The sequence below is a fragment of the Carettochelys insculpta genome, chromosome 10, assembly GCF_033958435.1.
Source record: "Carettochelys insculpta isolate YL-2023 chromosome 10, ASM3395843v1, whole genome shotgun sequence".
In the NCBI taxonomy this organism is placed as follows: Eukaryota; Metazoa; Chordata; order Testudines; family Carettochelyidae; genus Carettochelys; species Carettochelys insculpta.
This window is the reverse complement of record NC_134146.1, coordinates 23,921,089-23,937,867: the sequence shown is the minus strand read 5'-3', so window position 1 is coordinate 23,937,867 and position 16,779 is coordinate 23,921,089.

Below are 16,779 nucleotides of genomic sequence, written 5' to 3'. Positions count from 1 at the left end.
GCTGAGGTGGATTTTGGAAAGATAAAAATGTTTTCATGGTTTTAATGGCGTTGAGGAACCAAAAGTTAAAACCATCCTGATGAAGAGCACTATAAAGAGGATTCACAGCCAACCTTAAAACTATTCAATGGAAGGAAATGAAAAAATGTGCAAACAAAGCCACTGTAGAATGAGACCTGTTTTTGATTAAGAGACGCACTTTCTTGTAGGAGGCATACAGAAGTAGATGAGTAAGCAGGGACCTGTCATATGATTGATGAATGGGTGGAGAATAATGATCACACTGATATTCAATATTACAGGCTAGCAGAGAGCAAAGACAGATGTTTTCATTACGGTCTCTCTCTTAAAAAGATGGTAAAATAAGTTTGGTCCCAGAGAATAAATACAGCTTTCCATAAACACGCAACAGAATTGCACTGGAATTGATGTATTAGATGTCCTTCTCCTTGTCCTCTGAAGTACACAGAAGTAACACAGGGGATTATGGGACACAGTTTATGGGCCAATTTGTCATGAAAAAAAGCTCTTTTCATTCATAAACAGCTCTGTTAATAATTGATTCCCATTTCAAGATATAACACTTGAGCGTTAGTGTAGTGACAGAAGCTAAAAGATTCAGTAGAGATGCACAGATAATAAAAGCTTCTGATGGCTACTCCCCACTTACCTACTGAGCACAAATATATGTCCTCATTCCTAGAGGAATCACTCCTGACACCAGTTTAGCACCAACAAATTCAGTCATTTCTGAGCGTATCAGGGTCAAGGAGCCAGTACGTCAAGAAACAGTGATTGCCAGGACAGGTGTTGTCTCCTAAGAGGAAAGCAACAGTATGAATAGCAATATACCTTTCCTGGTTGGTTGGAGCCATCCCCAACATTAACGGCTTTCAATCTTCTGCAGCAGAAAAAGTAAGTAGGTTGATTTCCTAATATTTGGGGGCCTATCTCAGTCTCTTTGGATTTCTTTAAGAATAATCCTCAAAGTTATTCTGCCCTTAGCATCAATTGGATAGGTTTACTCTGAGTCAGGACACCAGGGACTTATGCAACAGTCTAAAGTTGTCTCTAAGGGTCTTTTTCATATCCATCTGAGCCACTTTTGTTATATTATGCAGGGAAGACAACTCTCATCTCTTCTGGCACAGGAAGTGTGATCTAGACTGTGTATCTATCTTACATTACTGAACAGCGCACTACTACTACCCGGTGCTCCCTATAAGTTGTACAGGAGAGATTCAAATGTCACCAGAGGATTAGCAGTGTGCCCACAGCTAGATCTTTTGTTTCTACTGGTGGTGTACTTTTGCACCTGCTTCAGAAATTATTCTACACATGGATGATAAAAACCCACACATGAATGGGAATAAAAAGCAGTCAAGTAGCACTTTAAAGACTAGCAAAATGGTTTATTAGGTGAGCTTTCGTGGGACAGACCCACTTCTTCAGACCATAGCCAGACCAGAACAGACTCAGTATTTAAGGCACAGAGAACCAAAAACAGTAAGCAAGGAGGACAAATCAGAAAAAGATAATCAAGGTGAGCAAATCAGAGAGCGGAGGGGTGGGGGGGAAGGTCAAGGATTAGATTGAGCCAAGTATGCAGACAAGCCCCTATAGTGACTCAGAAAGTTCCCATGAGTCTGTTCTGGTCTGGCTATGGTCTGAAGAAGTGGGTCTGTCCCACGAAAGCTCACCTAATAAACTATGTTGATAGTCTTTAAAGTGCTACTTGACTGCTTTTTGTTTTGATAGTGTATAGACTAGCACGGCTTCCCCTCTGTTACTATTCATGGATGGGAATGTTTAGCAGGAACACTGCCACTATGTGATAACATTCTGGAGACAGTGTGAACAGATAACTGGACTGGGACTAAACTGATAGATCCAAATTATAATGGGCCTGATTTCAACAGCAGGGGAAAGTATCACAGGCAGCTGCAATACCAGTTTTGGCATAATACACTGGAAATGATGCTTAGCACTGTTTGGGTGCTTGACCTCCAGGTTCCACCTTGAGAGATGGAAATTCACATCAACCTTATGTTATATTTTTCAGAGTTTGCTGTCAATATTGATAATGCTTATAGTTTAATGATTTTGGATGACACTGTGTCAGTAAGCACCACATATATAAATCCCAGAACACTGTTTATTCTTACCTAGTGTTCTTGAGAGGTAGCTGCTTCAGGGGCTTTGCAGTGTTGTAATATACAGAAGTGTTTGCTTCTAGCTCAAACCCAGGTCATGTCTGTAGAGTTTAGAGTAGGTCAAACTACTCACTTTGAAGGGCACTTTTTTCTGTATTTAGTCCTTTCATTTCCCCTCCCCTTTCTCTTTGTAAATCAGTCATGTTTTATGCTAAGCTGATCAGTATTTGTAAGTTTATGCTGAATAATTTTTACGGATAACACTCAGCGAAGGGCTGAATCTTGGACTGTTCAGAGCAAGTGACTAGTTATGGTAATCATTCTTGCTTCTGACTAGAGGGTTGACTGAGTCTTTTAAAAATGAAAAGCAGCAAATATCAAATGGCACCTAAGCATGTTCATGAATTAAAAAATAAGAAAATCTCTTGCTTGCATGTGAATCTGTTTATTTGGACAAAGAACAGCCATTTCTCACCTAGCAAATATTTCTGAGGCAGAGGTTCAAGAACTTTTTAATGGCTTATGGGACCATGCTGCTGGTAATTTGCTTCCATCTGCTAAACTGCATGAAAACATAACTAAGGATCTGCTAAATGCTTTGCCAATATTAATTTTCCATGTTACTATTTGATGGTGGTGTGCCAGAGATGTTATTTAATAGTTTGTAATACCTTCTTCTCTATTAATCTGTGAGCTTTACTGAAACATTCAAGACCTATATTTACCAATTCAATTTCACCACTTTTGGCTCAAATCCAGCACTAGATTAAAGGAAGATTATTTTTTTTTAATTTTCATTTATTTTAAGACTGCTCAAGCACAGAGTTTTCACTGTGATTATAATAACGCACAATTGTAATAACAGGAATATCTTCAAAGACCATTTTAGGGGCTTTAGAAAATGACCTAGTAAGAACATGGGTAGTAAGTGACAATCTCTCTGGTTCAATTACCACTAGTTTCTACACGCAAAGTTTAAACAAACGCAATTATTGTAGTGTTGAATAACATTTTCATCAGGATCATTTTCAGGAGAACCATATAGTAAAAGCTTATGCAGTAGTTGGGCCAGAAAGCTGGCAATAATCCCCCTACTTGGAGTAAAGAACAAGTTATATTTAATATTAAACACAAAATATTGCAGCACAGTAAAAAAGACAGGAACGTTAACATTAATTTCCTGAAATTTATGACCTAATAATGATCTGGCCCATGTGTTTTGTTGGTCTTGGGTGCATTAAATAACCTTGGTAAGTGTCCTCCTTCCCCTCCTCCTCCATATCCCCTATAGATTTATACCATATGTCATTAGCAAGGACTAGGCTTTGGACTGGCTCACCATAATAAAACCATGTGAGCAGAGAGCACAACAGTGTTTTTAAGTGATTTATGCCACTTCCTCATCAGCACCCATCATCAACTAGAAATGATCTGCATTATCCTGCCCTATTAAAGTAATTGCATAGATGAGCTCACTCCATTATTTATTGCACCAAGGAAAAATAATAAACTTATTAATAAAAATAATACCCTCCCATATAGTTATGACATAACGACCAAGATAGGGCATGAGCTTTTTTGGAGCACGCACATCGTTCTGTGGTAGTTTTGCATCAGGCAACTTGATTAGGTACATCTCCTCACACTTACTTTATTTAAAATGTATTTTGGCCTCCTCTTAATGTCCTCCCTTAGACAGAATCTGGTGTAGGTTGCTGAAGAATTTGTGTTTGGGAAGACAGTTTGAGTTTGGTCTTTAACCATCAAGGAACCTCCCTATAAATAAAACTTCCTTTTGCCTTGATGAGCTATTCGGGTTGGAATTAATTACCTCTCTGGATTTGTCATTGGCAGGTGAGTTGCACTGTAGTGACAATTTACCTCCCGTCTATGTCTGCATATCAGAGGTATTGCAAAATAGCTACTCCGTGTCTGTGAAATGTGCCTGTTATTTCAAAATATTTGGTGCATTATTTTGACATCCAGGTAGTTCTCACTGCAGGAGGATTAAGGGATGTTTCAATATAGCACATTACTTCAAACTACAGTTGAAATAAGCTATGCAGTTCCATAGAGATTTTGAAGTACCATTTGGTTCATTTAACATTTTTTCCCTCTTTTGATTATCCACTTTTGCCATGTCTACACTAGCACAAATCTTCAAAATGGCCAGGCAAATGGCCATTTTGAGCACCTCATTAGCATGCCACAAGCTGCGGCTCTTCGACCTTGCCGCGTTTTGCTCCCGAGCGGCTTGTCCAGACGGGGGTCCTTTTCGAAAGGACCCTGGGAACTTCAAAATCCCCTTAGTCCTATCAGATGTGTTGCTCCACATCTGTCAGCTTCCTATCTGCTGATAGGAATAAGGGGATTTTGAAGTTCCCAGGGTCCTTTCGAAAAGTACCCCCCATCTGGACGACCGTGGGAGCGAAATGTGGCAATTTCAAAGAGTCGCATCCTGCAGCATGCTAATGAGGCACTGAATATGCATTTCAGCACCTCATTAGTAATCTTGGAAATGGTCATTTGCATGGCCATTTCGAAAATTTGTGCTAGTGTAGACATAGCCTTTATTTCACATTAGTGCCATTACTCCAACAGCACAACCTGTTCTGCCCTTCCAATGTATTTTGTACCAGGGTATTGCTGTGTCCCATTGATTAGTCTCATTCCAGCTAGTTTCTATGATGCCTATTATATCAATGTCCCTGTCAATTTCATGTGCTTCTCAACATCTGTCAGCTTCCCCTCCACCAGCCCCTATTTTAAAAAGTGTTCTGTGACCTTTTTAATTTTAAGTGCCAGCAATTAGGTTCCATTTTGGCATAGGTGGAGCTCATCCTTGCTGCATAGGCTCCCCCCTTCTGAAAAGTTTCCCCATTCCTAATAAATTTAAACCCCTCCACCCTACACCATCGTCTCATCTAAGCATTGAGCCCTTGCAGTTTTGTCTGTCTGGCTATATGTGTGGAGCTGGAAGCCTTTCACAGAATGCTATAATGGAGACCCTGAACTTTCATGTCTTACCTAGCAGACTAAATTTGGCTTCCAGGACCTCTCTCCTATCCTTCCCTATGTCACTGGTTCCTACAAGTTCCACAACCATCAGCTACCCCCTAGCACTACACATAACTCTATCTAGATGTCTTGAGAAATCCATAACCTTTGCACCAGGCAGACAAGTCAACATGTGGTTCTCTTGGTCATCACAAAGCCATCTATGTTTCTAATGAGCAAATCCCTCTTATAACTATCTCTTCTGAATAACTGGAGTTTCCTCCCCTTGAAAGGTATTTGCAGTTCAAGAGGCTACCACAACATAATCTGGAAGGAGGATCCTAACTATGGGATTATTCCGTCTGCTCTAGTTGGACGTTCTCCTTTTCTGAGACTTTCAATAGCACAAAGACTGTCTGACTGGAGGTAGGACCATTCTACTATGTCCCTAAAGTCTTATCTGTGAACCTCTTTGTCTCCCTTAGCTCTTCCAGTTCAACCACGCTGGCCTCTAAAGCCTGAACATGGTCTCTGAGGGCCAGGAGCTCCTTGCCCTGAATATATACATATGCCACCTGACCATTGTATAGGGCATACTACACTGCTGTACATACTACACGGGATGCAAAAAACTGGATAGCTCCCATGTTGTTGCTGAGCGTCTGCCTGAACTTTCCTTTTACTTCTGGAGCTTACATTTATGTTGGAGTGAAAATGCTTTGCTTTTAATTTTGTGTATATTGTATTTCTATAACTTTTCTGAAAGTACACTTCCCAAATGAGATTCTTGATTCTTGAAGCAGACTCAGGCTGTTCAGTGAAAGTATGTGGGTACTTTAACATCAGGAATTAGGATAACTGCCATGTTTGAAAACGAACTCTAAAAGTTTTAACCGAATCATATCTTTCTTTCTACGCTCTTGCCACTTGACATGTTTAAACTTTTGATTACTTATAAAGTCAGACATAACATCAAATTAGTATTCAGAAAGAATATTTGAATTTTCAAGCATTATTTGCTCACAGTAAGTATGCATTTCACTTTGATTAAGACTTTGCAGCTCCTGGAATAAAATCATTAAACATTCATAAGCGCCCATAGCCTTTTCTCCTCTTCCAGTGAGTACTGACAAAATTTATGCAATTATCTTACTGAACTCTTGACCCACTTCACACCCTCTCTTATATTCTTACGTCAGGTATGACAACATGACGGCAAAGCACTCTGTAAATGCTTAGAGACAACTATTTGAAACAAATGACAATTTTTTAAAATAAAGTAGTGCCACAGTCACGTCTTGATTTTTTTATTTAACTTTATGTACACATCCATGATTTTGCTATAAGACCTCAATCTTTGTGTTTAATTAAATATAGCTACTTAATTAAAATGTGCCTATATTTGGAAAATGACCCTATCAAATGACATTGTGGAGAGTCTGTGTTTGCCAGTGATTGCCTTATAAATGCACTTATTTTCCAGAACTGTGTTTCAGTCAGGCTGTGCATGTGGTGCTGAGAGAGCATTGGGGGGATGGGGGTGGGCTGACTGCCTTAAGTCCTGCCCCTCCACCCTTGTCCCTACCCCTTCCAGGGGTAGTGAGCTGGGCCCCCCTCCCACTTTGCCTCCCAGGCCTGTGGTGACTGTCGGTGCCGCAGCCGCTGTTTTTAAATACCAATCCATAACCTTTGTCCGGGACCTGAAAGACAGACTATGTTTTATCATTCACAGCCATGAGCATTTCCAGTAATCCTCATGCAACAGATTGGAAAAAGTGGTGACCTCTTGATTTCCACTCTCAAAGCCAGAATCTCCTGCTTGATCCTCTCACAGGCAAACACTGCAAACAAATGTCACACTGAAAAATAAGAAGTTTGATTAGTTATTAAAATACTGCTATTTCTTGAAAAACAGTTGTATTGCCACTCACTGACTGTATATAGTTCAGCTTTTACTATGGAGTCCGTTTTCTTTTTTTTTTTTAAGAATGACTCACTAGCCACCATTACTTGGGCTCACATAGTCTTTCCCTACACTTGAGAGGTGATCACTTTAAATGCCTCATTACCATTTAATGAATCACACACTGAAAGGAAATAACTAGTGATTAAGGGTATATCTACACGGGAACATTATTCCAAAATAAGCAACTCCAGAAGAGATATTCTGGAATAATTTATTCTGAAATAGCACTTAGCTATTTTGAAACAGAGCACTTACACACCATAGCCTATTTCAAAACAAAGCCATTGGACACACTATGCCTTATTTCACAATAGGCTTTATTCCCCGTCTACATGGCCCCTATTTTGGAATAGCTCTTTCACAATGGCCTCGTCCTACACTAGCCCCCTCTGTTCAGAAGGGGCATAGTAATGAGGGATTACAGCCGCATGCGATTCAAAAGTGCCACTTTCGAAATGCACGCTGCCTGTGTAGACAAGGGCCGTTCAACCCCCTGATTTAGAAAGCCCCTTCTTCCCATTTGGTTGTGGAAAGAAGGGGGCTTTGGAAATCCAGGGAATCTTTTTGAAAGGTCCCCATCTACACAGGTGGTGTGCACTTAGAAAGCGACACTTTCAAATTGCGCACAGCCGCCATTATGCTAATGAGGTGCTGCATATTCATGGAAGCACCCAGGAGCAGCTGCTGAAATCCCTCATCACCATGCCCCCTCCAAAAGGTGGGGGCTAGTGTAGATGCAGCCAATAGGCAGTATTGCTTGTGCAGTGGGGTTTACCTATTTTGAAATAAGCCATTATTTTGAAATAGCAGTTGTGTTGCATAGACGCTAGGGAAGTTATTTGGAAATAACTTTGCTGTATAGGTGGCATCTCTGTGAAGCCCGCTGTTTTGGACTCTGTTGTGGACCTTCTCTTTGGAACAGCACCTGCCATTCAGCTGAGCGCCATCAAAACAGAGAGTTATGTGGACTGCCTATTTTTTATGCTGCAGCTGCAAAGGAAGAGGATTTATAGTGTGTGGCAGCAGCTTCTCTCATTTGCTGCCAGCTGCATCAGACCATCTTCTGATGGACTGACAGGGATGCTACACTGGTATGGCAAAGCTAGAGCTTTCCCCATGCAACAGCCTCTGTGGAGGATGCAGGTCTCACCAAAGCCTTGGAGGTGTGTGGCTCCGTCAGGGCCTGGAGTCTAAGTGGGCTGCTTAGGATTTGGACAATTAGGTTGCTCTGAACTTGAAAGACTAAAGAGGGGTGGGCTGGTGACAGCTTAGGGTGGTTATTGCCTTCCCTTCACCTTCCACTCCTTCCAGGAGAGTATAACAAGGGGGTTCCTGCTCAAACCCCTCAGGTGTCTGACATGGAGGGAGGTGAGCTCTCAGGGAATCATGTCCTAATATATTTAGCAAAGTGCATGAAATTAGTGGTTTGAGTCTTCTGGGGATTTTCTTAGTACACCTATAAAATGCCACCAAAGGCCTGGCATTGTCTCAGGGTATGCTCTTATATTATTTTTGGGAACATTGGACCTCAAACAATAGCATGGTGGCAGTGCTGGAACCAAAGCAACCCAATGGGTGGCCATAACAGGCCAGATGGCTTTTTGCTATTCCTATAGTTTATGTGCTTATGTTCTAACTCGAAGTTGGAAAACTAAGAAGCAGAGACCAAAAGAAACAGATGTAAACTATTATCTGCAACGTCTGCATCTATCTAAAACTAAAATATTTAGCAAAGCATTTCAGTAATACTATCCTTTTTCCACAGTCTATTCCTAATGTGAGCTTTACTCTTAAATGTAAACACTGTAATTTATAGGCCAGCCTCATTTTTTAAAAAAAATCTTAATTTAAAATATTAACGATTGTTCTTGTTCCAATTGAAGCCAATGGCAAATCTTCCATTACTTCCGTGGGCTCCTATGTTAAGCCAACATTTTTCAGCAAAATCCTTACATGCACATGCTCCAGAAGTAAAATGCAATGTAAATAGCTTGCTGCACCGGTCAGTGTGTTGGGGTTGCTAGATATATTACATGTATATTAAGATGAGACAACGGAAGGTCCTGTCAGCCCTAAATATCCAGAAGGAATGTGCATGTTTTGTTAACTCTTTGCTCATAATATTTAAACCCATTGCTTCTCTCTCTCTCTCTCTTTATTGACTTGGTTTTGTGAATTAGTCCTGTACATGTTGCTCCGACAACCAGGTCTGTCAGTGGCAGGGGTGGGGGAGCAAAGGGAACAGTTGCCTGGGCCAGTGATTCAAAGGGGCCCAAGGCTGAGGCTGCTGCCACTGCCACAGTAACAGCAATGGCAGCGGGAGCTCTGTGCCACACTGCACCCTGCACTCCAGGTGGGGCTGAGGGCTGGGGCAGGGTAGTATGGCGCTGCAGGCCCCGCACCTTCTGCCCTAAGCCCTGCTTCCCAGGGTGCAGAGCTAGCCCCCCACGTCTTTCCTAGGCTCCTGCAGAAGCTGTCAGCGCCCCTCCTAGGCAACTAAGGAAACAAGTAGCACTAAAAGAGCCTCAGAGCTAAATGCAAGGTTGTTTATTATTTATGCTAAACAATCTGTTTCATCCTCCATTTAGCTGTGACATTCAGAGTACCTTTCCCAGACTTGAAGAAGAACTCCATGTGGCTCAGAAACCCAACCTCTCTGTCTCTCAAACAGAAGCTGGTCCAATAAAAGACAGCACCTCTCCTATCTTGTCTCTCTCTAACATCCTGGGACAGTCATGGCTCTAACTACACTGCATCCATACACACTGAAGACAAACAGACTGTTACCATCAATAAGAGAATTTCCAGACACTGATTCGATTGCTGACATTGGCTACAAATCCAGGATGAGCTGGTTTGTGTAACAATATCACAATCTGTGCCTCTGAAATGCAAAGTGAAGGACATGCTCGAACACTGACTCAGTGTTATTTGTTTTAAGAATATTTCAGGATTTTCTCATGGCAGCTCTGGGAACAGAGTGTTGTGTTGCTAATACTGATTCATTTGCCGGTATTTCACACGTAATGTAGTTTGTCAAAGTGTACAGTTGAACTAAGCTGTCTCCTCTGAAATATACACAAACCTTCTTGTAGGTTCCCAAAATAACTGAATAGCATGTGAATGTTTAACTTGCGATCTATACTTTTAAAGGAAGGAACGGAATTCCATCCATAGTCTGCCTCGGCACTTAGTCTAGACTCCTGGAACTCTAAAACTGTTGCCATCATATTTCATATGAAAATTGTCTAAAATGTTCTGTGACCTTAGGATTTCCTACTGTACCTTCTAGGTTATCAAAGGACAAATGCAAAGGAAACAGAGGAGTCAAGAGAACTTTGGCAGAAGAAAACCTTAAGAAGTTTCTACTACAGCAGCTAAATGAAACACACTACCTACGACTTTTTTCCAGACTTTCCTCATTTGAACCACAAGGTTTTCCAGCACTGTCATTTACAGCTTGTGTTGTTTGCCAGAACTCCAGCATGTTTACTTTAAAAGAAATGCCTGTACTGTAGCATGCAGAAAAATATATATATTTTAAAATTTCAGTAAAAGACTTCTGACATTTCAACTCATTTTATTTTGTAACTGGGAAGTCTCTAAATAAACAATAACATTCTTGCCTGTAATATATCTCTGGCTTTGGCTAGTACAGATGACTTCTGTGACATAGTTGTTCTGATTTTGTACTGCAGTTTATTTTGCTAGTACTTTGCATTTGCACAGCAAACTTTCTTGGGGATGTATGTGTGCTTTAAAATGTTAAGCTGAAATTACCTTAATTTTACAGGTAAAGAAAGCAAGACATGGAAGGTTTAGGTGGCTTGCCCAAGGTTCCATGGCAAGTTAATTAGCAGAGTGGGTAAGACCCCCTTGGACTCCTCACTCTCAAATTTTACACTCTCGCTCTCCTGCCCTCATAGAGGATAGTCTCTACAAACAAGAAATATGATGAGGAAGATTCAAAATACAGATTGGAAATTATTGGATTTGTTTCCCTTCTTTTGGAGAGTTATTGGAGGAGGGAAACTTTAATTTGTAGCTGGGGCTTTGTAGGGTAGCTGTTGGTTGAAGTGTCCCAAGGGATGCACTATATCAGCACATCTCAGGGTTACAACATTTTCTAACTACTTCTGCATCTGCAAACCAATGTACTAAGAACAAACACCACGGGACAGAGATATAGTCATAGTGCTTAATACACTACTGGAAGTAACTTTTACTATGGTGATAAGCTTGATCTCAGAATGTCTATAAAAAGAATGGAATAGTGAATCAAGCCTAAAAATCTATTTGGTGGTGATTTTACTTTAGTAGTTGCATTATAATCCCTTTGAGTTATCATACAAATAGGCAAAGTCAGCCTTGATTCTGAAGCTGCTTATGCTGATGTAAAGCAGGAGTACTTCAGCTGATTTGAAATGGTGAAAGTTGAATCATAGAATCATAGAATACTAGGACCGCAAGGGACCTTGAGAGGTCATCGAGTCCAGCCCCTCCACCCTCATGGCAGGACCAAGTACTGTCTAGACCATCCCTGACAGGCATTTATCTAACCTGTTCTTAAATATTGCCAGAGATAGAGATTCCACAACCTCCCTAGGCAATATATTCCAGTGTTTGACCACCCTGACAGGATTTTTTTCCTAATGTCCAACCTAAACCTCCGTTGCTGCAGTTTAAGCCCATTGCTTCTTGTTCTATCCTCAGACGCCAAGAAGAACAAGTTTCTCCCTCCTCCTTATGACACCCTTTCAGATACCTGAAAACTTCTATCATGTCCCCCCTCAATGTTCTTTTTTCCAAACTAAACACACCCGTTTCTTTCAGCCTTTCTTCATAGGACATGTTTCCTAGACCTTTGATCATTCCTGCTGCTCTTTTCTGGACCCTTTACAATTTATCCACATCTTTCTTAAAATGCGGTACTCACACAATACTCCAACTGAGGCATAACCAGAGCAGAGTAGAGCAGAAGAATGACTTCTCATGTCTTGTTCACAACACATCTGTTAATGCATCCCAGAATCATGTTTGTTTTTTTGTAACAGCATCACACAGTTGACTCATACTTAATTTGTGGTCCACTATAACCCCTGAATCCCTTTCTGCCATATCCCTTCGTAGACAGTCACTTCCCATTCTGTATGTGTGGAACTGATTGTTCCTCCCTACGTGGAGCACTTTGCATTTGTCTTTATTAAACTTTATCCCATTTACCTCAGACCACTTCTTCAATTTGTCCAGATCATTTTGAATTTTGACCCTATCCTCCAAAGCAGTTGCAGCCCCTCCTAGCTTGGTATCATCTGCTAACTGAAGAAGCATACTTTCTATGCCAATTGCTAAATCGTTGATGAAGACATTGAACAGAACCGGTCCCAAAACAGACCCTCCTGTGGAACCTCACTTGTTATACCTTTCCAGCAGGCTTGAGAACCAGGTCCTATACTTTCCAGCAGGATTGAGAATCAGGTCCTAAACTTGTAGTACGAGTGTGCTGTAAGAATCATTCTTAATGTCCCAGAAAGAGGTTCACAACAATAACATGAATTCAAGACACGAAAAAGCTCAAGCTGAAATTTTACAAGGAATGGTCAGCATCATTGATCAATCAACAGACAAAAATTGTTCAAAAACCTTATGGAGGCCATATAGTCCAAGAGATGCCTTAGCCATAGTCCAGCCTGTGCATGTCAGTAAATTGTACTGCCATATTCTCCATCCTTGCTTATCAACTACCATGTGACCTACATTGACCTGTTTCAAGTTAAATGTTTCTATATCATTGATAATTGTGTGCTTTCAAATCATCCTAGGTCTACCCTTCATTCTTGTTGGATTTCCTGGCTTCCAACTGATAGCCATAATCAGTACCTGCTTATGATCCATTTGTAACACATGTCCTAGCCACTGATGTCTTCTCTTACAAATTATTTGCAACAGAGACCTTGCTTTAGCCATTTTTCAGACCTCATTGTTCATTTTTCTTTCCACATAGATAATGAATTGCCAACAATTCTTCCAAATGTTGGTGAACAACACAGAGCTCAAAGACAACACCAGTTTTCTTCAATGATTAAGAAGATTCCAGAAGGATTCAGCAGGGCAGCTGCGATGAAACAGATCAGTGAACTTCTGAAAGATTTTTCTTTTTTTTTTTAAATGGAGATGCTGTCACTGCCTAAGAAAATAATATAAAACTAAAGCAGGCTAGACTAAACCTTTTAATCTTCAAAGGCATGATATCAAATATTCACAACTGCCCAAGCCTCACAGGACTCAAACTCATTATGAGTTGCTGGATAACACTGGGACATCCGCAGACGCTGTTAGCAAATGAACAGATTCTTTTTCTCTACTAATAGGAAGGCTGGCTTTTTGGCGACTCTATTGGACTTCCAGAGACCAGGGTGATGGTGAATTGTGTACATCAGCACTCAAATGGCAGCACACTCATGAAGACTCATGAAGACTCAAGACTCACATGGGCTCTCTGCTAACTAGTAAGTAATTATGAAACATTGCCAGTGGGAGCAGGAGCCATTCTTGTTTTCCCATCTTTTTTCCTCCGGTGGTGATTGAGGAGAACCTTTTCACTGTGTTAGCAGAATCAGTGCTGTGCTCTGTATTTTGTATGATGAAACATTCAGAACCTAATATCCTTTAGTACTGAATCTGTTTCACATTTAGGAGCAAGGAGCTAATTTTTTCCATGTGATGTATTGATGCATTCCTTGGTTTGTTGCTGGAATTATCTGATAATGAGGATACACAATGGAAGATTAGGTGCCTGAACATGGCATGTTGGTCATAGATAGTCTGATGGAAGCCCAGGTTAGATCGATTTGCTCTGTTAGTTGATTTTATGGTGTACTTTGGGATACGAAGCCTAAGGTATTTACATCATTGATAACTGATATACTATGATTTGTTAGACAGGGGCCCATTGTGCTAGAACTTGGTGCTTGTGACTTCCTTACCCAGAAACCTGGATGTGGGTTTGAGAACCCTTGAGGTGGGGAGAACAGTGAAGGTGTGGGTAGCCCTACCATCCTGCACAGTGTAGCCTTGCTTCCTCCCTCCAAGGTGAATAAATCTGCTCCTGCCTAACCTTTGTCTCATTTAGGAAATGTAGCTATGGGTGCTATATCTTATTGGCATCCAGGATACGATTTGTATGTGGCACTTTGTATTTCTAGTTATGCAAATACCGTCCCTGCAGTGAGTTTTTTCTCAAAGCAAATGGCAGCCTCTGTCTTTACTCTAGTTACTGCACCAGTGTGTTTTATTATCACATTTTACTGAACAGTCTTCATGATGACAGGAAAATCATAACATTTATACTTTTATTCACACCAGCTACCACATGTGACAGAGCAACATCAGGTGAAGAATAAATTCCCTGCCCCCAAATAATTTCAGTTTGAGATGAGCTACACCAAATGTTCAGTTTTACTGAGAGGGGTAAGTGGAATATTCCATCCTATATGTGTGTTGATTCAGGCTACTTCCCTCAATAAAGTATTTTAATTTTCTGCCCTGAAAATTTTTTAGGGATTGACACTCTTCTGATTGAAGGTGCTGGGGGGTTAGCCATTGAATGAACTGGAAGGAGAAATGGGACTTTTTTTGCTGACATCAATGCCATTGCTCTACTCTTCTGTTGCTGTGATGGGTCAGCAGTGCTGTGCCCTTAACCTGCTGTGAATCAGTGGCTGGATGCAGTACCTTGTAGAACTGCAAACTCAGTGGTTGAAAAAATCACACTAGTGGTTGCAGTGAGAAGCAGCACTGGTTATATTATAATATATATAACATGTATTTTTCCACTTGGAAAGCATCCAGCTTATTTTATAAATCCTGATCTGTTTTCAAGGATTCTTACAGCTCAGCCATATCATCAGTGCACCGTTCAGTACTACTGGCTGTTCTGGTTCCCACTGGCCTTCACTGACAGAACTTTCTATAGACGTGAATTCCATCTGGCTTTTGGAGCGAGTGATGATTAAATGCAGCCTCAATCAGTGCATTTGCAATTCCTGGGTTCAGTTTCCAATTCTCCTAATTTAGACACATATTGCCGAACACAGAGAAACAATATTAGGATGCAGCCAATTAACCCAAATTATGAGCCTGTCACTGGACTTTGAACATGAATAGCCAGCTCAGCTGAGTCAGTCTAAGAGATGCTGAGAATCAGGGTACATCCCTTCACTATTTGAAAGAAGACGAAAGATGGGTTAGCAACGATGGGAAATGGTTTGAGGTTGGAGTGAGATGCTGATCAGCATGTCACATGGGATGTCCAAGTTTTCAAAACTTGCAATGAAACAGAGGGGTCTGCTGAATGGAAGTGAAAACAAATGTTGGAGGTGCAGCACAAGAAGATAAAAGAAGGACAAGAGAGAGTTTTATTTTATTCTATATTAGAATTTTGCAACTCAGTCCCTAAATGGTTTCCTTTTCCCATTTAGTACAATTTTAAGCAGCATTTTTGGGGTAGGGGAGGAAAAGTGAAACTACCTGTTTTACAATAATGGCTTTCATCATGGAGGCTGCCGAGAACCAGAAAACTCCTCTCTTCCTTCAGCACTCTTAGGTCTCAAATTTTTAATTCAGGGGTTATCAGACTGGGGTCAGCAAACCTTGGGGTACTGTGAGATTCTAACACGAGGGGGTTGCAAGCTGTCAGCCTCCACCCCAGATCCTGCTTTGCATACATAATTTATAGAGGTGTTACATGCATAAAAAGTTTCCTAATTTATCAGGGAGCATCGCACTCAGAGGCTTGCTATGTGGAAGGTGTCACCTGAACAAAAGCTTGAAAACCACTGGCTTACTTCCAAAACACCAAGAAGTGCTCTGCAGATGACTGGTGGTTGATAGATTGTGGATTGGGATGCACTAAACAAGACAGCACGAAATGCTGAATAAGAACAGTACACCTAAGAACTAAAAAGCAGGTTGAGGGAGAGAAATATAAACACACCGTAAAAGAAGCATACTCAGTTCCATTGAGGGCCCAGTCACAGGCAGAGGGGTTAAAAGAAGCTTTACGTTATTATTGTTAATCCCTACAAGGCATTGAGGAAATGAGGTCAATATGCCCATGGACCAACAAAAGTATGGAGGTACCTGGAAGGAGAAAAAAACAGACAAAAACACTCTTGAAGTCTATCCTTGGAGAGTGAATTCAGCTATATTAGCAGGAGTTCCAGCAATAATCATTTGTGTTATAGGCTGTGGCAATACAGCTAATAAAATGTTCAGAAAAAATGACCTGAGGGAAGATTAAAAGAACTGGGCATGTTTAGCCTATGTCTGCACTGCCCTGCTCTTTCTGGACTACAGAAGCATGGATAGTAACATACACCAAAGCGCACTACCTGCATGGACAACCACAGGCACAAAATGAAAAGACTCCTAGTTCACATGAGTTTGGTCCTGTTTGAAGAAGACTACACTGAATATAAACTAAGAACCTTTTGAGTCGTAGTGTTCACAAGGGAGGATTAGTGTGCAGCACTTTTGATGTGCACTGCTAGTCTCACACCCAAGGTCTGAACTACACTGAAGTATAGACAAGTCTTTGGTCCTGAGAAAAGGAAATGGGGGGCTGGGAGGGCTGATATGTGTGGAATTCACTACACTGATGTG